Consider the following 21,537-nt stretch of genomic DNA (forward strand, 5'->3'; position numbering starts at 1 on the left):
CCTCCAAATTCACTAGATCCCAAACTGATCAAGAATGTGTACGATGCACTGGAACAAGACTGATCCACAGAGGTCCCTACCCTCATCTCATATCCAAAGGCCCCCACTAACAAGATTCCTTAGCCAGACACCACAGGACACTCTCAGAAGGCCCATGTCCAATTTCTGGTGAGCAGAACTGTTCCTTCAAGAGGAAAGAGAGAAAAATATAGAAATCCCTGCTTTGCCTCAACAAGCCAAGAGTGAGCATGAATGATTCTAAGTAGGTCAGCTTAGTTTGGATATATCCACGTCTTTGATGCTGATGTTCGATTGCATAAAAATGGACAAATTTGAAACTGTTGAAATAAGTACTTTTCTGAATTTCATATATATATACTGTAGCTCCACACATCTGGAGTAATCCTTTCACGGCTCCCCCCTGACACATAGGCAAAAAGGACTGTTTCTGTTGCGGACAGCACAACATGAGCTGCTATTCACGTTCAGCATGGGGTGCATGAACCCAGGTCCCCTCACTGAGCAACCCTTCCGGCTGACTTAAAGGGTGAAATCAATAAGCGACCAGAGCGTTCCCCTGGATTCACCCCGGGTGCCTCTACAAGATGAAACGCCGGCTATCCCTTTGTTTTTTGCTAATCAGTTGCTGACATGTCAAAATGCACAACAACAATAGGTCTGTGTCAGAATCCCTTTCAGCGTGACTCGGAAATTTATCACTGAGCAGCTCAGCCGTTTGGAGATATCCATCTGCATTCTCAGTGGCAAGTCAAACACAGAACAACAGAAATGACACAAGTGCGAACACCTGAATACGCTATGCTGCATCAAAGACGGCAGGGAGGGGCAGAATGAATGCTCTTAGATCTCAATGAGCTACTGTAGACCCTTCACCATGACTCTGTGTACAGGCTGGAAGGAGGAGAGATAATGAAAGCAGGTAGGAGGAGATGAGTGGATTCAAAACCAACATCTAAATCAACCGCATGAGACAAAACATACATGTCACCACCTCCACTGATGCTGATTCTGAGAGAGCATGACGGCATGAAACATCTTATGCATTATCAGACATCCGCCATGGCCACTTAATCAATAAAGGTGGTTTTGTAAAAAAAAAAAAAAATAGATAAACACAATAGATGATTCATTTTGTTTATCCAAGTTTTAATGAGAAAGTGAAGTGGTTACAAAGGATGGAGTGCAGCAGCTAGGAAGTACAAGGCTGCAGTAGGTAATAACAAATGTGAGCTTCCTGTGGCCTTGTTATAAAGATATGGCAATATTTAGGAAGAGATTTCTCATGTGGAGACAGTAGCGAGCGTGTAGTTTGTGTGATCCTTTTAGACGATGCTTGTACTGATAAATTAGGAGTGAAGCTAATTCTGCTGCTGTTCTCATTCTAAGTCTCGCCGGGCTACAGCGTCTGCTAAATGCCTAAATTGTAAAATGTAAATGTAATTGATCTCCTTGGACTTCAGAGTTCACATCAGGATCATTATCTTCTCCCTTTGATCTTAATGATCCTTTTATATCAAACGCACCACAGGTGCAAGATGAAAACCTTGGAGTGTCCAGGAGAGAAGTTGGTCCAGAGCATTTTTTTTGCAATGCGCTATCGATCCTCGATGAAGAAAGTCTACACTCCTTTTGGCCCTGCAGGAGAGTCAGACTGCAGACTAAGCTCATGGAGGACAAAACCTTGGAGCTGGTAGGGATTTTGCATCATTATGCTCAAGGACAGTACAGCAGAGAAGAAGCTTGCTGTTATACATGTCTGATCCGGTGTCTTCATGCTGAGGAACGATGCTACAAATTGGCATACATGTATGTGTGTTGAGGCTTTTGCCTGTATAGAGTAGCTGCGGACTTCGGTTTATTTTTCCACCATACATGCATTTCATCAATGTAAAAGGAAGACAAAAACAGCTTCACAACAGCAACAGTATGCCTTTGGTTTAAATATAAGTGTTTAAGTGAAAATATGTGGTAAGTCCTTGAACTCCAAGGCCTTAATTGATCTCCTCTGAGTACAAAGCTCAAATCAGGGTGATCATCCCCCTGCCTTTCATGTTTATGAGCCTCCTTATTCACCATGGCAGCCAAGGCCACAGGGACAGCAGGGCGATCCCACTGGATGCCTCTCAAACCAATTATCCAAGACAGAACCCCAACTGGAAAAAAAAAAAAAAAAAAATGTGTGTCTACATATATATGTGTGTGTCAGTGTGTGCCTCATTTATCCAGACAATTCCAAGACCATCACAGTGACGGATATAATGACCAATGACAGTCTGGGCTGCAATTAAGGGGCTGGTATCTCTGTCCCTTCACAACCAATCAGGGATGAGATGTTGAGCGACCGGTAGGGACAAGCAGAGTCGAATAAGAGGACACCAATAGACACATACACAAATACCTAGAAAACAGACTTGCCACAGGCCAAGTGTGTCTGCTCATTTCTGCACAGAGTATAGTAAGAAAACAACCTTCTGAGTTTCCATCATGGCCGAGTTCAGAAAGTTAAGGGTCGCGTAGTTCCAAATGAAATAACATTTGTGCTTCAGAACTTAAATACAAGGGTTCATCTGAGGACACCATTTAGTAATCATTGACTGCATAAATATCACTGTATATACTACGGACAAATGAAGCCTGAAGTGAGCGGAGCCCAATGACGCCATATTGGACAAGTTCTACTCCGTCCACACGTGGATATTCCAAATATGGACATAAGGGTCGCGTCAGATGCTGAGACCCACCCAATCAACTCTCAAATGAGTTAGAAAAAAAAATCACCCCCAACACTTGTCATGAACAGTGAAATAAGCTATTGAGAGCAAAATAGTTTTCTGTACCAGGCTGTAAATATGTTTAATATTGCTCTAAGGTTGGGCTTTTTTTTTTCTATGGGGATTTGGTCCCTTTTGAATCCAGCCTCAAGCGGCCACTTGTGCAATTTTTGCACTTTCACATGGGCTTCATTGCTTGATAAATATGGACGGCTCAAGTGAATTCAAACCAAATAATGCTCCCCCTGGTGACTGATTTCAGTGAAGATCATAAGCTCCACCCCCTCCTCTATGGTAGTGGATGTGTCTGGGGGCCCAACTAAAACACTAAAATGAACAATTGTCAAGTGTCAAATTTTCAGATTTTCTGTCCTAGTTTTTTAAGGCTATAGAAACAGGATATGACATCACGATGACTGTCAGTTGCCATGCCAACTGCTCCATGACTAGGACTGTGACAGTAGGAATACATCAATAAATAATAGTAATAAATAAGTGGATAATCAAATATATCTTTGTGTCTGGTGGAGGTAGAGTAGAGAGCAGTATTAATTAAACGAAAACACGCAAAATGGTGCTGCCCGTATCCCCAAGAAAATACTGTCAGTTCAGCAAATGGAATGAAGTAGGGACGCATTGTTCATATTTATATACAGTCTATTGCAGTAACAGGATAAAAAACCTTCAAATGTATCAGAACCAGTCAATGAAAGGAAATATCTGCTGCACTTACACATTTGAATGCATCTTAGTCTGAATGAAGTAACATCATTACACTGAAATGCTGTGATAGAGGGTGGGGTGAATAAAAGAGGGAAATATGGACAAAGTGACAAAGATGGAAAGCAGAATAAACAGAGAGAAAGAGACAGATTTCTCCTCATTCGTCAGGGGGCAAGAATGAAAGGATGATTTAAAACTCATCAGTCAGAGGGACAAGGAGGGAGGAAGGGAGAGAGATGGGAAAATGTAGAGAGAAGTGAGAGGGGTGAGTAAAAGAGAGGGATAGAGAAGAGGAGAGGAGGAGGAGGAGGAGAGAGAGAGAGAAAGAAAAGCCGAGAAGGAGACAGGGGTAAAAGAGAGACTTCTAATTATGCTGACTACCAGACCGAAACTGACAGCCGCTCTACACACACACACACACACACACACACACACACACACACACACACACACAGAATCACAGAAACACACACGCAGGGTCACAGGCAAACACACACACACACACACACACACAGAGAAACACACAAACACACATGCAGGGTCACAGGCAAACGTGAACACAGACCAAAAGACCCTCCCATGCGCACACACACACACACACACCAACAAACACACAAAAATGCACATATACAAATCCATGCATTATTCACACATTATTCAACACGTCGGCAATTTAAACCCTTCACTCATTCTAGCATTTGTTACGTTCACAGTTTCTAACCTCCTCACCCTCTCTCTCCTTCTATTCTCACACATCAAGGCACACATGTACACAAAGCCTCCTCTCCAACCCTGACCTCACAACTTAATCACACACATATAATCTATAGAGAGGTGCTGCAGGGGAATTTAAGTCCATCTACAGTTATTCAATGTTAGCGATTGTAAGGTTGCAACAAAAAGACTAAAATCTGACCCGAGAGAATGCAAGAAGAATCAGTAAATGGTACTTTCAGCCTTTTGGTCATGCAGATACTGTGAACATGGAGTGGAACCATTTTAAAGGATATTCTAGTTCTTGCTGTGAACCAGGGTCATCACTGGAATCTATGAGTTCTGCAAATTCAGTATGATTATAGCTGCTGCCCACAAAACCTAGCTACAACTGTATTACAACCATCAAAATCTGGCTATGAGTGGTTAATTCTTCTTAACAACTCAATGGAGATGCTAATTGGCAAAGAGTAAAAGAGTTGGGATTGGACCGGGTCGCTCCCGTGTGTAAAAGAAAAAAGAAATTAAAAAAAAAACACTGTTACTAACGAAGAGCAGGGTTTAGCTGGAAAAGAGCATGCGTGCTTAGCACAACCTTTAATGGATAAAAGAAGCTTAAAGACAAAGAAGAAAATCTGCTGCGCGAATCGAGTGAATTTAATGAACCCCACTCAGCAATATACGTTTGATCTCTTTCGTCTTTTTGAATGTCTTACAACAATTAAAGACAGAAGTTAAATAAGTCGATTAGGACGGCAATCGGCACACAAATCTAAACAGTCCAGCTTTAACTGTACAGCTCATTTTTGATGTAGGTTTTCTAGAAATTTGCAGTCCAGGACAACGTTCTGATGATTTTGCATGAAATTCCTTTCACAGTCCAAAAACTATATTATAATATTTTGCACTCCGCATGAGTGCAAAATTAAAGATTCAGAATCAGATTATCTGGGTTAAAGGAAAACATCCCTTTGATGATTCCACTACGTTGGTACGTGATACCTGTAGCTACATCATAGTTCAATACACTGACTGTAAGTGACTCTGAAAGACACTCATGACTGTTAGCAGGAAATATAGTAACATATACAGGCTTAACATTATGACCACTGACAGGAGAAGTCATAACATTAACGTCAGAGGACCCATGTCCAAGCAGAAGCAACGCTACTGATTTCCTGAATGAATCCCATTCTGATTCATGGGGTCGCAACTGAACTTGATTCAATTCAGTGTTTCAGTTTTTAAGCAATGTTGCTTAGTTGTGACCAATACACAACATTTTTACCTCTAGATAACAAACCTCACCACACACGAGCTTTCAGGCCTGACGGTGGACATGTAGCTTCTGTCATGTGAACTAATGTCATTGCCGGTCTCGAGAGACAGCGATGCAGGAAATGCATTATCTAGTTTTTATTGATAAGCTAAAAGCTAGAAAAAGACCACGTCTTGTGTCAAAGTATCAATCAACAACCACATTTGTCGTATTTCTGATGAGGTCGAGCTGGATTCACAGTTGTAAAATGCTCCATAAAAGGACTGGAAACCTCGGTGCTGTATATCTGCATTGGGCAAGCCATCAACATGGGCTTCTGGTGCATTTCACACAGTACAGTAGGATACAGTATCGTACGATAATTTGACTTCACACATCCTGAAATAATCCTGATGACTCTCCTGGTGTGAAATCCATTACTGAGCTGGCCATTTTGCAAGGAGAGCCTCATGATCAATATAACCATTTTCACATGGTGCTGACTGCTAAATGAAGAAGCAGCAATATTACCCTATTCTTCATTGGAATGGGACCTCTGGTACCCCCTCAAGGTTGCTTGATGTCCCCTTTCCCTTCTTGGGGGGGCAGTAATGTTTCTGTGTGGGTGTGCACATATCCTGCAATGTAAAATATTACTCGTATCCTCAGCAGTACAGTGATATTACACGAGTCCATCTCTGAGAGGGAAATATGCTTGAAATTCTTTTCCTCTTTCTCTGTGTCTCCCTCTTCCTGTTTGTCAGACTTTCTTTCATCTTGACCCCCCCACCCCCACCACACCTCTCTCTATTCCTCTCCCCATCTCTCCTGGGGCCTCAGTGATACCAGATTCGCTTAAAGGGGTATTACGTCTAATCTCACAGTCTCTCATTTATGATTAAAGAAAGGCTTTCCCAGTGGAAAGCGAAATGACCAATCAAATCACAGCAGTCAGACAAATCAACCAATCAGTATCCAGATCACATCAGAACTCGGCATGAGTCGCATGCGTGTGCTCGAACGGTGGTGTGTTAGTTAATTTAAAGGAATCTGCCTGTGTCTCAGGAAAATGATTGTATCAGTTCGTTTTAACTGGAGGCGGTTTCGGATCAGAGAACGAAAAAAGGGCCAGAGGCAGAGTGACAGAAAGGTAGACGAACTAAAAGCAAAACAAAAAAAGGGAGAGGGAATGAAGAGACGAGAGGGGGGAAAAAAAATAAAAAATAAAACGCAATAGAGAGAGACAGAGCGGCAGAGAGTAAGCATGTTTGAAACGTCCCATTGGTTCCTGCTGTCAGGAACGCTTGTCTGCCAAGAATTAGACTGCTCCATGCTGCCGCTGACTGACAGTCAGTCCGCGGTCTAGACTATACCCTGGAGTGGTTGAGGCTAAATAAGGGAAATGCCTAGAGAGAGGCAGAGGGAACACACCGGGCTGAAAATCAATTTATAACACTGTCAGTCAGAGGCGGGAGGGGACGATGGGATAGAGATAAGTAGGGAGGGAAAAGGAGAACAAAGGGGGGAGAAAGACGGAGCCACACATAAAAGGGAAAACGACAAAGGCGACATTTGAGAAAGCGGTTAACAAATGGGACGGATCGGGGGAAAGAGGAGAACGGAGGGGGGCTGCTGTTGCGTTGAGGGAGCCAGGGAGAAAGGGGGAAACAGCGGATGGAGGGGCAGCAGGTGGCACGGCCTCTTCAAATAAAACATCACTCTGGAGAAATAATCAGCTAATGCGCTAATTAAAGCGCATAAAAAGGCTGGCATCAAAACGAAATCCATCCGGCCCCAAAAAAAGAAATAAATAAATGATTAGAAAGGCTGGAGAGCTGCACTGTTGCACTTGAATGATGCTCCATGACTCTTCACTGTTCATAAAGTCCATGTATCAGTTTTCAATCGCTACTCCATGTTTCAGCAATTGCCTGTTGACATGATAATACTACTCTGTAATATACTCATCTTGATTTGTTTTGTTTTTATAAGAAAAGTAAATTCACCAACACCACAGTATTCAGTAACCTTAAAAGCAAGATTTTAAAAAAGACATTTGAATTATCCCAGCTTGACTGAAGCAGACATATTAGAATTTAATAAAAGTGTCCAAAGCCAGTTTTAGTGCTTTCCCTGGCTAGAGCAACGACTTCAGAGGTAAACATTAAATTAAAACATAAATTACCATCAGGCTCCGCTGCTGTGAGTTATTTAAGATTTACAAGACAGTGTGAGGCAAAGCTAGGGGGGGAGAAAGAAAAAAATATGAATAAATAAAAAAAAAAAGAGCAGCTCTGCATTACAGCCTGTTGTGGCTACACAGATTGTGTTGAATGGATTTGCCCGGACGGAGGAATTTGTGTGATTGAGTTTCACGTGGCTCCGATCAATCACTGACACAGTCAATTGCTGCCTTTACGCGGACACTACGACGAGGACACAATAGATATTTTTCCCCTCTGACACCTTGAATTGAAAGAAATCACATTCTGCTCATGCTGGTTCACTCAGGACTTACTGGGGCACTGAATTGATTTAAGTCGTGATTAATACCCCTGTGTCACGAGTCAAAATATGCTGCTGTGCAAACAGGTCTGTAATAGAACAATTTGAATAAAAAATCCTCACATAAGCACCTCTATTGGAAGGGACTGACCCGATCAGAAGGGATGTTCACTAATTAACTAACTAAATTTATTTTTGCTAAACATCAGGTTTTGGTTCCAAACAGACCAGTCGACGAAAGTTAAATTCTATATACACCGATATTGTCTCCAGTGGCCAGTCGATGAACTGCAGCTTTTTGTAAGCATAAAATTCATCCATCAGACCTGGAGGTTGAGGGACGGCCTACACAAGGGTAAAAAGAGAGATATGTGCTCTCACATCCGAGTTTCCAAAAAGTGTCCAAGACCAACAGAAAAAGTCGTTAGATTTGTCAGTGGACACTTTTTTAGGGGGGGGAAAAGCCTCTAGAGGGGTCTGAATACTCACTAAAGATAGCGACAAAGTTGCTAAAAGTTGCTCGGTTAAAAGAAATGCTGCTTTTAAATGTGATGGTGAATTGCTATTTTCGAATTCCCTTCTAGCCCTTTTCCCGTTGAAAAAGTCTGCCGTTCCACAAAGCTTTTGTCGTCGAAAGTTATGTTGAGAGCCAAATTTTTTTGGGCGAGATTTGATCTAAGTGAAAGCGCAGGTGTTTGGTGAAGTGTCGGGACAGGGGAAGAGTTGTGCAGACGATTAGTGCCGAGAGGACGGAGGAAGAGGGGACCATGCAGGACAGGATTTACCTTGGGGGAGTTGTGAACCGTTGTCACCCAGTGGCAGGCGCAAACACACACACATACACAACCAGTTACCTCTTCAAACTAGCCGGCTGCAGTGAGTGGGCACCCAATTGTAAAAGGACAGTTACATCACATCCTCCATAGTGACAGAATAACACTTTAAAACAACTATTACTCAGAAGAAAAAAAGCAGATTCTTGTTTCTAAAATGAACCAGAAAAATACATCAATCCGAAGCCGAACACACATCTTCATCAAGACTTTGTAGCAATCACGTAGCCTTTATGTGACACAACGCTGGCGACCGCGGGGATTTCTCTACAGCGCAAATGTATTCAGATTAAATGGAAACCATGAGCACACCACACCGCCGGTGACTTGCAGAAACACAGATTTACCGTTGAGGCCATTTGGAACTCTGAAGGGCTTTTATGCCCTCCTGGAAAATGATGTGTAAGTGCTGTAAATAATGTCTCACCATCTCATTTCATTGTTACTTTCATCTTAGCGCTATTTCACCTGAATGCTTTTTCATTTTAAACGTGATTAGGCTTTCAAAGTCAAAATGCATATACTAGGCCCTTAGTGTTCCTTACCGCGGAGCGCTGACAGGTAATGGCGCTGTGGTTCTGATGAATCGGTGGTAATGGTCAATACCTCTGACCCGGCCTGGCTGTTGCATCATGTTAGTGTTGCATTACTTGCTGTACAGTAATACTGCGAGCGACTCTGCTCCAGGAGGTGCTAGCCGTATTCAAATGACATTTTAATGCACACTAATCCTATAACTGCAACTCATTTGATTATTCTATATCATAAACTGGTAATATTTGTTTTCATGCAGTTCTTGACATCCTTAGCATTATGCTAGAGGGTGCAGAGAGTTGTCCACTAGCCATCAATCCCTGCCCCAAGTGTCCTTCCACCAGTTCTTATCAATGTGTATCAATACATTGTAAGTCGATCAAGTCAATAAAACTTATTCTAAGATTCACTTCACCCATTCTCTGAAACATTCTCCTGGTTGACTAGTTTTGCGGATGTCTTTGCTGATGAGTGAACCTAAACTAGCAGTTCCCTAACACCGGTGTGGACGGCGTAGAGGCAAATGGAAAACCCGTAAAAGAAAAAAAAAAAAATCATTTCCTTTTTTTATTGGAATTGCCAGCTTGTCGAATCAATCCGTACATACAGTATCTGAGGCTGAATCCAATCTGTAGTGTCACTGCGGGCTGCCTCTATTCTGTAAATATTACGCTGAGTTCATGTTTATTGTGCAACAAAATAAAGCAGGTAACTCTATATTGAAATCCGCATAGAGCTGACCTGTGGAAGCAGAAACAAATATTGTATTCTGTTTGTTGTTTATACAATATCATCGAATGTAAAAAATAAGCAAATAATGTACATTTTTTTTCTTTCCAAACTCCTTTAAAATCCACTTTAAGTGTTTTTTTTTTAACGTAATGTTTATTTTATTTTCCATTGCCACAGAATAACCTCCTCACCACGTTAATCTTTTAAACTCAACAAGATAGCGAGCATCTTCTCTAAGCTCATTTCCTTGTACTTCATTTGTATCATATATAAGACACTCATTTTTTTTTATTGTTTTTTTTGTTTGTTTTTGGTGTCTGTGTTCTATCTAAAGGAAACGGGCACTGTGTACAGCAATTAGAGGTGGGAACATTATGTAAAATTACAATAATAAGCCATAATATTTGCAGGGTGTGTTTGTCACTGCGGCGCGACGCATTTAATGCAGCTCGCAAAACGGCATTTTCGAGGACCTCTGGCATCGCACCGCACAGCGTTGAAGAGAGGGGGGCAGCAAATATTGAGGACGGGAGGCAAGGGGAATAAGCGAGCACTCGCTTTCACTAGTAAATTTAAAAATAAATAAATAAAAACAACAACTCTGCTTTCTAAGAAAGTGGGTCACTGGAAGCAAGCAAAGAATGCTAAGCAGATGACGTTTTTTTTTTTGGTAAACACAGTCTTGTGCGCATTTCTCAGAGTGACTACTTGGTTTTTCCATTGTAAAGATTTAGATTATATTTGCACAGTGATAGTCAATCAATGTGATCTCGAGAAGATGAAAAAGGACCAAGAGAAAAGCTGCAACAAAAGAGTGTTATTGCAGTCATTGCTGTATCTGGAACGTCTTATTACGATTGATTACATCAATCATCTCGTCGCTCTGAACACATCTAATGAGGCCTCCCCCGCGCTGAGATAGACACACAGACATATAGAAAACACATATAGGAGCCTGCCTGAGTGGCAGGTACTACGCAGCATAAAGGAGTAATGAGACAGAGAGACAGCTGCTGTCTTAGAGGGTTACTATTGATTTGTGTCTGCTGAGTGTCATCATCTCCAATCTGACTAATGAGGTTCTACACACTCCTATACTCTCACGGTGAGAGTGCGTATAGTTTTCAGTCCGGGTGCTCTCTTTTTTTTTTTTTTTTTTTTAAAAGGAGTTTCTGTGACTGCAGAAACGTAGAACTCCCCGTCTACTGTACTGCCCCGCTAATCCCGCCCGGGTTCACGCAACCTTCATTGCCCTTTTCCCCCTGTTGTCACTCAGCCTCCCTCCGACTTGTGTTATTTTTGTCCTCTCTGCCTGTTTCTCAGCCTACCGCAATTTCCTGCCCTTCTCCAGCATGACATGCATCATGTCTATTCCTTCAAATGAAAGATATTGTAGCCATTTTGTGGACCTGGGTCTTTCATCGAGGTTAGTCCAAACAGGAATTGCAATAAAAAGAAAAGTCATTCAGTTTTTTTGTTGTTTATTTATTTCTTCTGTCTCTCCTTCCTTCCTTCACATTGCAACAAGTAGCATTATACATGCAGCCAGTATTGGGTGAGTTCACTGAGAGGGCAATCACACGATTCACTGAGGCTTAAGGGCTCATTTCTCGATGTCTGCACGTATACGGAGAGGCGCAGCCGAGGTTGCAAGCCAACTGTACTGCCGAAAGTACTCGCTCACCCATCCAAATTAACTGGATTCAGGTGTTCCAATCACTACCACGGCCGCAGGCGTATAAAATCAAGGACCTAGACATGCAGACCGCTTCCTCAAACATTTGAGGGAGAACGGGTCGCGCTCAGGAGCTCAGCGAATTCCAGCGTGGTGCTGCGATAGGATGCCACCTGTGCGACAAGTCCAGTCGTGAAATTTCCTCTCTGCTAAATATTCCACAGTCAACCGTCGGCGGTATCATAACAAAGTGGAAGCGATTGGAAACGACAGCAGCTCGGCAACGACGTGTCGGGCCACGTGAAATGACAGAGCGAAGGTCAGAGGATGCTGAGGCGCGTCGGTCACTAACTTTCTGCAGACTCCATCGCTACAGACCTCCAAACTTCCCGTGACTTTCAGATCAGCTCAAGATCAGTCCCCAGAGAGCTTCATGGAACGTGCAGCTGCATCCAACCATACAAAGGATACACAATACCACTGGACTCTAGTGGTTCTAGTATGTATTTCCAGTTCCCTCTGGATAACTGGTCATATTTTAAAAAAGTAGCCTCACTTTGATTTCATCTCAACTTCACCCAGAAAGGCCCGAGCCGGACTCGTTGAGAGGCATCAGCGCCAACAACCGAGCCGCTGTGCCGCCCTCCTGTCCTTCATTTCAAATGAAAAGCCATTTTGCCCTTCTAGTTTGAACTGAAACCCTTTCTCCTCTTAACAGGGCTTTTACCGTGGAACATTCCCAGAGGTGCCACCGTTGTTAGCCTAACAGCATAAATGTCATATTTGAACGCATTTGGAAAACAACAATTATGCTATCAAGGCTAACAATATGCAAGAGCGGTAATGACAGGATTAAAGGATGACAAAGAAAAGCTAATCAGAACGAATGAATAACAAACACCACCATCGGGTCAATTTGATCCACGTGAAACATTCCATCCTCACATTTATTTGTTTAATCACCCCCTGCCACCAGCGGAAACACGGCTATTAAACGGTAGCCTCTATTCATTTGAGAAAATACGATATGTTAACCCAAACCTTCATGAGGCTACCAACTAGGGGTAATATATTCCCTGATTAAACTGAACTACATGTACCACATATAGGAGGCTGCTTTATATTTCAGTTCGAGAATCCCGAAACTTCCCAGAGCCTTTGAATACTCATGACTAAAAATGAGTCACATGTTTACTTTCATCTGTGTTACTGCGTGGCACGTTCTAAAGAATTTGCACAGCCTCACGAGACCCTCATCAGTTCCGCATTTACATGCTCTGCCTCATGTATGTATCTTCCCCGCATTCGATGCCCTGTGCAGTTCTGGCACCAGATAATGAATTCATGATCGAGCTTCCTATAGTGCACGGAGCTCTTTAAAATTCACAGCAAAGTGGGCCAGCTGTGGAAATGGATGTCATGGCAGGCTGCATATGAAGCAATGAAAGCACTAAGTCTGCCTCGTACTTTGACTCCGCACTGCGAGTTTTTTTAAATTGATAATTTTGCAAGTATGTCTAAACAAAGCAGAATCTCAATAAAATATGTAATTGGAGAATTTGTGGGTGTTTTTGTGGGTCATCTGCTGCATTTTGAGGAGAGATAGCTAATGTAATAATTATGAGCTGAATAAAAGATATAAACCCACGTCTTCATTAAAGACGCCGAAGAATTACTCAAGTGTGCTTTTCTACTGCACACTGCCCCGAAATATTAGGAAAAAAGGGAGAAGCAAGGTGGCTTTATGTGAGAAAGCGTCAACACTTTTAGCGGATGCACATAAAGACATACCTCAATTAGTAGTTGAATAACAACCAGTTACATAACAATCCAGTCAAGCCACTCAACCAAAGATGGTTTTATATAATTCTTTTATGTAATTGTGTAATAAAATATGAACTTACAGATAAAAGTAATGAGAGAAGGGAAGAATTAAACTGCTTCAAATCCACATGTAGCATCTCAGAAAAGTGGTCTTGTGTAGCAACAGAATCAATGTTCACCTTGAGATACCTACTTCAGGCCACACCATTTAGAGTCAAGTGCCAGCATCGAAAGTATATCACAAACTACTTCTTCACATGGATATTCACTTCCTGTCAAAATGAGGAGCTACAAGCGTGTGGAAAGCAAACCTTTGATAGAAAACAACTTGATTCAGGAGGTCTCATTATGACGAATCACAAAAAATAAATAAATAAACGGACCTGAGCACCGCAACGTGGCATTGCTCTGAGCGACAGCTCATCCAGTCTTTTTTTCCCTTCTTTTTCTTGTTAAAACTTTATTTGTCCAGGGACAATGAGCTCAGCTGTTCCCACTTAAACCGATTAACCCCAGCAGGGCAGCCTGAGGCGAACATGTGGTACATCAGTTTTTTTTATTTTTTTTATTTCTGACTCGTCATGACGTCACTGTCATGAAACATTTTTACTGGCTTTAAAAAGACGATGGCAACGTGTTTATTACCTCTGCTACGGTAATGTTGATAGAGGTCATGTACATTCTTTGACAACATCCTTTCCCCAGTTTCTGAGACCTGACTATAGAGAATGATCTTAAAGAGCATCCACACCCACAGAAGTACATTTTTTCCCTTCCCTTCCTATGAGTTAATCATTCGGTTTGAACACAGCGGCAAAGCTCTACTCAACTGATCATGCTGAATGTAGCTGGTCTCTGCACACGCTCCCAAGCGCCAAGACACACTCTCTCCTCAGTTGACATTTCCACGGTTGCCAGATTAGCAGCAATGCAGCTACTTTTGCTGCCATCACGGATCAATGAAACACTTCAGTACCAAACTTGGCAATCCTGACACGCCGACTTAGATCAACGCGGCGAGCACATTATTACAATTATTGTGGGAATAACGGTAATCTAATTAAACTAATAGTGTTCTGCTTATATTACACTTTTTATGCAACTCTGCTCTCTAATGATAAGTGACATAAAGGGCAAGAGTGAGGAAAATTAACAACTCAAGGCAAGTGAAACTGCCCTAAAGCCAATGTTGTCTTTATTGTGCGCCAGTATACAGAGATTAATGAGGGGGTGAATCTAGAATATATGAGTGCTCGTCCTACTTTTTCATAAATTATATAGACCCGATACTGGGAAAAAAAAAAAAAAAAAAGCCCTGGAATAAGTTGGCGTATCGTGCCTCATGCTCAGTGTCCAACCAGAGAGGCACCAGACCCTCTGCAGGATAAGCAGCAATAGATAATGGTTGGATGGAGGGGTGGTACTGGAAGAAGTAACCTAGTAACACGAGTTTAAGGTTCAACCCAGTCGAAATCAAGAATCAGTGCTCGCCTTCATATTTTATCGTGAACACTGAGAGGAAATCCCTTTGTGCAAAGAAGACTGAACCATGCCCACTGAGGATTTTCTAAAATGCATTAGATCCTCTCAAGTAACATTTGTGCTCCCACTTCCAAAAAATACTACCTCAGGATTATTTAGTAAGATATGAAATTATAATGCAGCGATGAGAAGACATACAATAGCTCTGAACCTTTTAGTCATACAGTGGAAAGATGAGAGAAGAAACACTCCGTCCCTCTTTAGATCCCATTAAGAAGCTGGAAGCCTCCTTTAACTCTACATTAAAGTGATGCCACAACAGTTAAATGTCCTATGCAAGGAGACGATCCTTATAAACCACGTGCATTGTGTCATTTTAACAGTACGACGAGACAAGGGATAGTGCTTAGATATGATGTTTAATGCATAGGTGGAAGTGCTAAAGCAAGTTGACCGCTATTTCAGAGGCACATGTGGAAACGTGTCACTGAGCAAAAAGTACGACACACAGGACACTGCCTTCGTCCCACACTTACGTACGTTTCCAGCAACACCATCCATCAAATCCACAGGGCACCACACGGTCCCACCTAGCAGGTGACTCATGACTGTCATTAGACACATCTGCAGGGGCAGTGGGATGCTTTTTTTATCGGACCATCACGTATCGAGTGTCGGAGGAGGTTGCGTGTCACCTTGTCGGGACTTGAAACTGGTAAAAAATCTCAATCATGAGGCCACAACACATTGCGAGGGCTGAAATCTTAATTAATCAGTTTACAGGAAAATGATTAGCAAGTCAAACTGGTTGACACTTTTTACAGCAGGTGTACCGTCGCTGAACAGGAAACCCAACTCTGTGGGCTCATTAAATCTTGGCTCGGGATGACACAGCCAAATAAGTTGTGCAGTGTCTGTCTGTAGGGCTTACAGCTGTGACGTCTTCCCATATGCCAGTAAAACCACCACTGGTGCTGTCATACAGTCCTAGGAATTGTTTCATTATTTAGAGTCTACGGAGCATCCGTCTGTGGATGACGTCACCTCCACAGTCTGTCTCCCTGCTGTTTAGCTTAAGGAGAAACTTGTTTAAAGTCTTAAATTAAAATTAAGCTGTACAATCCTGCAGGAATAAGAGGCTTAATTTTCACATACAAATAAAATTAAGGAAATTACTCAAGACTATTAAAAGAAAAATATATAAAGAAATAAATAAAACGGCACAACTGAGGTGAGTTGTCAACACGTTGAAGCTGCACCCCGTGCCCCATCCCCACCGCACCCCACCCCCAGATACACTCATTTGTGCATTATGCGACAATGCTTGCGTATTCCTATACATTTGTAGGCACAATAAAAACATTTTCACACCGCCCACATAAAAGGCCCACACAGTGACAATTTGACAAGGACATCTTACATCTCAACTACAATCTAACTTACTGAGACAACAGTCCAGTACATCAACTAAGACATAATGTGGACATGAATCAGGTGAATTAAAGTAAAAGTGCTTAAAAATGGACACGTAAAAGATCAACTAAATCTTCACTTGAGACCATAAAGGCAAACTCCATGCTTATCAAACAACAATGAACATCTGTTGCAATGACAAAGCAGTGGGACATTACACCATGAGAGCCATAATCCGTCTACAACCTTTATCCGATGACTTTTGAGATTGCTTTACAGGAGGAAGAAAATGGCACCATAATATGCTCTATATGGGGCTTATGGACAGTTATGTCAGTGCAATTCAGTGTCTTGCTCAAGGACAGTTCAGTAGGCTGCATGGATGCTGTAACCTAGCCAAGAGACTGAATTCCCCCAACAGTATTCTGTCTCATCCAAAAATATAGAAGATTTTTTTTTTTTTTTTTGTAATCCTCTTTGTTGTAATTCACTCGTTCCAGCAGAGGCATTTTGGGCAGACACTTCCATTATCTTCTCATATTTGAGTCTATTTTGGAGAAACCTTTGTTGGCAACTGTAAAGCGTAATTAGGCCACGCCATTGCTTCCTGTAATGCGTTTTTTTTTTTTTTTTTCCTTCCTTCCTCGGGTTTTATATTTGGTGCTCTTGCTCAAACCTGGCAAAGATTTGAAAACCCTTAAAATGAACACTGCATGTTTCCAAATCTGCGAAAGTAACTTTGGCAGGATCGCTAAGCTGGAAAGGAACACAGTTATGACATTTCTTAGATTACCTAAAAAACAAACAGCCTCCAAGTCTGAGTAGCGTAAAAGCTACGTGAGCGTGACTTTTATGAAATCATCTCATTCTGTCTCCCCTTTGTGTATCTGTTCGCTTTACGCCAATAAACAAAGCAGGTCAGAAGTAAGAAATAAAAATAATAGCTCTATATTTAGTCATGGGTTTACAGTTATCTGTGATTTCTGAAGCACAAATTCAGATCTGAAAGCTGTCTTTTAGGACCATTCGTACAGCTCTTCAAACATCGACATATTGACCCGAAATTTGATGCCTCTATTTCTATAAATCACGTCTCCAGCTAACAAGGTGACAACAAGTTTCTGGTTTCGGGCAGCAAAAGTAGTTCTAATTGGGGAGCCAGCTGTTAGACCGTATTGACCTCCAGTCACTTACTGTGTGCATACATGGGTAAAGCGACTCATTGCAACTGTGATTGATCACAAGCAGTCTAGACTGAGAATTGATTGTTTCCAAGCCATGATTAATTCACAAAAATGAGCCCCGCCGACAGCTGGGGGTTGAATTATGATAGAAATATGGTTAATGAGTAGACAACAGTGACAAAATTCATTGGCCAGGATCAAATTTAGTTACCTCAGGAACCGCTGCCTCGGGAAGCTCATTACAGTGAAGTTTTTGACATTATTGATCTCTGTAGGGAAATTATGCTTTTACCTCAAATCCTCCAGTGTGACTACAGATGCATTCGGAAAAGCAACACTCACTAGTTCAAAGTTTTACTCAAGATAAGCAATACAAATAGGGCCATGCACACCTGAGTACCATCGCCAAGCTGCTTTGCCAATTGCCAGTAAAGACAGAAGAAGAAGTACAGCAGTGGACAGCAGTAACTGTCCATTAACTAGAGGCGTTTGGCTCAAGAAGTTTTGCCAATGACAGTTGGACATTTAAACACTACTCCCGTCTGGAATACATTCAGACAGAACTCAACCAGCCTATTAAAACATTCCAGCGGGTTGGCACGACCAATCTAAAAAGACATATAAATCATATATATCCCATAATTGTAAATAATAAAACATTTTTTATTTCTTTTCCTCACCCGAATCAAAACATCCTTGAGTAACCTAGGCAACCTAGGTCAACACCCTGTCCTGTTTTTCATGTTTTTTTCCTAAATCATTTGTGTGTGTGTGCCTTTGTCAGGTTGCATCCTGTTGCCAACCAGGAGTGTCACTGTAGGGGTGACTGGTTCAGTCTAGGTGGGTGGTACATGTCTAAGTAACATCCACACGACTGACAGGTCCAAAAGTTTCCCCAGCACAACACTGAATTGTCACTAGATGGTCAGTGGTATTTATTTCTCCTGTAAGCGGTCCTAATGTTATGCCTGATCAGCGTATACGGCATCGGCTAATTGTAATTAATTAATGAATGAATTAAAGCTATTTGAATAACTGTAAGAGACATTTATTCCATTTATCTGACACTTTGTTAAGCAAATGTGTAAAGAAATTGTGAAGAAAGGCCCCAGACACTATTCAGCACCTTGGACAGCGACCGCAGGAAGAGTGGATGGGGTTTTTTGTGCCATTGTAAGCACACACTGTTGTTTTATTTTAATGTTTTTCTCTTATTTAACTACACATTACAATTATAACATTGACTAATGTTTGGGCAACTTCTCAGAAATTCAAAAACACCCTGTAATTGTTTTCATCAAGTCAGAAAATAAAAACCCTCGGACAGGAGGCTAAGCAGATGAGAACATATCAAGGTTTATTCAAGGTAGAGGTTTGAACATCTCTTGTTTGAAGTTGATGACTCAGTCTCTCTTTTTGAAAAATAAAACTTTGAGAGTTTGTTACTTTAACTGGCACAAATGTTTAATCTAAATAGAAAGAATGAGCCCGCGCTGCGACATCAAGACCATATCTCCCTGTCTCTCTTGTCTCCTGTATCACACACTCTTCAACTCTCCCACTCTCTCTTTCCTAAGTTCCTTGTTCATGTTCCCTCCTCTACCTCCCTCGCTGTCTGGTAACCGTAGCAACAGGCAGATGAGTCGTAGAGGGACCAAAAAAAAAAAAAAAAAAAGCTAGGATATGTAAAGACATATGGAAGTGTAACACCTTGGAAAAAGAAGAGAAAAGTATCAATTTTAAAGGTGAGGAAGGTAGGAGAACGAAGAAGGGTATGAGGAGAGAATGGGCAAGAAGTGCACGAGTATTTCTCATCAAATGTCTGTACGTGGCTTTTCAAGCTGCAGTGTCTAAAAAATAAAATCATGACGAAAATAGTCATTCACAAATTTAAGAAATATGCTTTCAAAGGTCAGAATCTATTACATTTTAATGTCAATTATGAAAACTGTGATTATTAATAATAACATAATTCCAAGTATCCATTCATTCATTCGTGTGATTACTATAATCCACGTAAAAAGAAATGGGTATGAAAGCGATTAACGTGTCCTTGAAACACAAGCGCATGTCCCCCCAAAAATGCAAATTTTAGATGTTGGAACCTTTTCACTCGGCTCTTTGCCCAGATATAACAGCATTGCCTTGTTTTTTTTAGGAGTATCCCTGTAAAACCTTTATTTCATTCAGTAAATGATGAATGACTTGAAGAAATGGCCAGACTGGGAGCATTGTTGGTCTGGCCAAAGAGAGACGGACACCACAGCAGCAGGCTAAAAGCGATGGTTAAACTGCTCAGACACACACACACACAAAAATTCTGCCTTACACTGAACTCCTTTTGAATGTGTTTTGCCTTACCATTTTATTCATTACATTCATATAGAATTAATCCATCTTAACGTTACTGTGCCTCACTTCGATTTTACGGTATAGCAAAGGATCAGTTTAAGACAAGAGTTGAGAATTTTGGCAGGCAAGACCTCTAAACTTTAACAATTTGGCACGCTCAGCATCTTTTTCAAAGGCATTGGGGGACACTATTCCATAAACTGAACCAATAACTACTTTTGTTCCTATTATGCTGTGTGGATTTGTCTGCCAAGAGTCCAGGTTTAGCATTTCACTGCACTCACACTTTCAAAAAGTTTTTCTCCCTCTTGAGTGCTCAACTCAAACTTGTGCTTACAAGAAGGAGGGAACAACTAAATGTGTAAACGTGTTCCGTGTTGACCCACAAAATTGCTGCTTTTCTTGTTCCTCGGTCAGAACGCGCTTCGTATCCATGACAAGGGTATCGTTCGGAATGAAAGATTTATAGTTTTTGGGCCGCTGCGCCATGAAAGTTTCATGTTGGTTGCTTTCATGCACAATGACGCTAATGCATAGCGATTTTCTACCCACCTCTGGTGTGGAGTTGGCAACAATGGCACTGCGCTGTAACCTCACAAATTCACTCTGAAATTTGTGAGGATTGTTTTCAAGGCAAGCACTGATGCCTCACAGCAGGAGGGCTCTGGGTTTGAATCCATCGGGCCTGTCTGTGTGGAGTTCCCATATCCTCCCTGTTGTCTGCGTGGGTTATGCTCGTTAGCTTAGCCGTAGGTGACCAATCACAGGTAAGTATCTAGCCATTAGCAGACGCTAATCAAGCACAGTTCTGGTGAGGTACACCCACAGATGTCAGTAATTTAGAAGTGAAGAAGCTAGTCAGATGAGTGGTGAAAGGTCTTCAAGGAACATTGTTGAACGTGTATTATAATATAACTCTGAGGTGAGTAGCTATTCTAAGAAAGGTAGTTCAGCTAAACTGTAGTGGTGAAGAGAGGATCCATGGTCCTGAAAGGGTCTCAGGGGGACTTTTCTCCTTATAGTGGCTGGGCTCAGCCTTAGAGATAGAATGAGGAGCTGGAGGGAGAAGAGCCGCTGTTCCTTCAAGTCAACAGCAGCCAGATGAGGTGGCTGAGGCATCTGGTGAGGACGCCTCCTAGGCTCCTTGGAGGTTTACTAGGCACAGCCAGCTGGGAGGAGACCCCCGGGGTATACCCAGGGAGAGGGACATCTGTCGCACCAGGCTTTTTTAGCCTGTTGCCACTGTGAAACCGACGACGGATAAGTGGATGACAATGGGTAGATGGGTGGATACGTATCTTTGGTTCTTTCATGTAAAATTGTGAAAAATCTCCCTCTTTCTTGTCTTACTGAGCTCTGCAGCTGGCTCCGGTAAACGCCGTTTTCGGGAATAACTTTGCGCACGTGGTGGAGTCTTCTCTTCTTGTCCGATCAACCGTGTCAGTGTTTCTGCATCTCTTGGATCCAGTGTCTAAGAGCATGAATCACTGTGTGTGTGCATTTGAAGAGAAACGAA

General features: G+C 41.9%; 1 protein-coding gene across 6 annotated transcripts in view; it reads right to left on the bottom strand.

Annotated features, from left to right (window-relative positions):
- Window positions 1–21,537, bottom strand: part of csmd3b (CUB and Sushi multiple domains 3b) — a 316,533-nt gene that overhangs the window by 245,419 nt on the left and 49,577 nt on the right. The window lies entirely within an intron of this gene.

This window comes from Mugil cephalus, chromosome 14, assembly GCF_022458985.1.
Source record: "Mugil cephalus isolate CIBA_MC_2020 chromosome 14, CIBA_Mcephalus_1.1, whole genome shotgun sequence".
Taxonomy (NCBI): domain Eukaryota; kingdom Metazoa; phylum Chordata; class Actinopteri; order Mugiliformes; family Mugilidae; genus Mugil; species Mugil cephalus.